Genomic DNA, 1,292 nt, shown 5'->3' on the forward strand with positions numbered 1-1,292 from the left:
CCGAAAAACGGTTCCACGGGCATAGCACTTTAATGACAGGTATGAGTGCATGCCGGAGAGCTCTTGGAAGTCGAATTTTTGACACTTTGTCAATTTTTTGACAGATTTGACAAACTCTTTCTGTCTGTTCTAAGAGTCAGTCAGAGACTTGTGCGGCGGTCTTTTGACACTATTGGAGGGCGGGCAAACCCCACGTTGACTCCGGCCGTCCCTCCACAGGCGCTCGTGTCCAAAATGAAGGCGAGAGACGCGAGTGGCCTGGTTCCCTTGGGTGTTGCCAAGAAGGCTGCGGGCTGACCGTTGCCTGAGCACTCCCTAAAGCCTCTTGTGATGAGAGCAGACCTCGCCTGCCGCACGACCGGCTCTGGGAGTCGTTGGGCCGCTATTTGTGAATAGTCTGGTCCTCCTCTGCCACCCGGACAAGCGCGATGGCTCTGCCGCCCTGCGGTGCTCGTCACCCAGGTTTGGGGAACACGATACTCGTAACAAAAATAAAAGGCGGCTCGGGACCTGCAGGCGAAAGGGGTCCCGTGGTGCTAAGCACGTCGACTTCGGGTCTCGGTGCAAGCCGGAGAGCTCACGGAAGTCTAAAGTTTTCGGCACGTGGTCGAATCTTTTCAAAGGCTTACCCGGCTCTTTCCGTCCATTCTGAGAGTAAGTCAGAGGCCGGTGCGGAGGTCTCTTGACAATCGGAGGGGGTGGTGGCCCTCCGCAGGCGCTCGTGTCGAAAATGAAGGCGAGAGACGCGAGTGGCCTGGTTCCCCTGGGTGTTGCCAGGAAGGCTGCGGGCTGACCCTTGCCTGAGCACTCCCTAAAGCCTCTTGTGATGACAGCAGACCTCGCGCGCCGCACGACCGGCTCTGGGAGTCGTTGGGCCGCTATCTGTGAATAGTCTGGTCCTCCTCTGCCACCCGGCCAAGTGCGATGGCTCTGCCGCCCTGCGGTGCTCGTCACGCAGGTATGGGGCACACGATGCTCGTAACAGCAAATAAAGGCGGCTCGGGACCTGCAGGCGAAAGGGGTCCCGTGGTGCTTAGCACGTCGACTTCGGGTCTCGGTGCAAGCCGGAGAGCTCACGGAAGTCTAAAGTTTTCGGCACGTGGTCGAATCTTTTGAAAGGCTTACCCGGCTCTTTCCGTCCATTCTGAGAGTCAGTCAGAGGCCGGTGCGGCGGTCTATTGACGACCGGAGGCTCCCATGGGTGTTGCGATGAGGGTGGAGGGCACAGAACCTTGCCTTAGCACTCCCTAATAAAGCCTCTTGTGAAGAGAGCAGACCTCGCGCGCCGCACG

This window comes from Chiloscyllium punctatum, unplaced genomic scaffold, assembly GCF_047496795.1.
Source record: "Chiloscyllium punctatum isolate Juve2018m unplaced genomic scaffold, sChiPun1.3 scaffold_468, whole genome shotgun sequence".
NCBI lineage: Eukaryota > Metazoa > Chordata > Chondrichthyes > Orectolobiformes > Hemiscylliidae > Chiloscyllium > Chiloscyllium punctatum.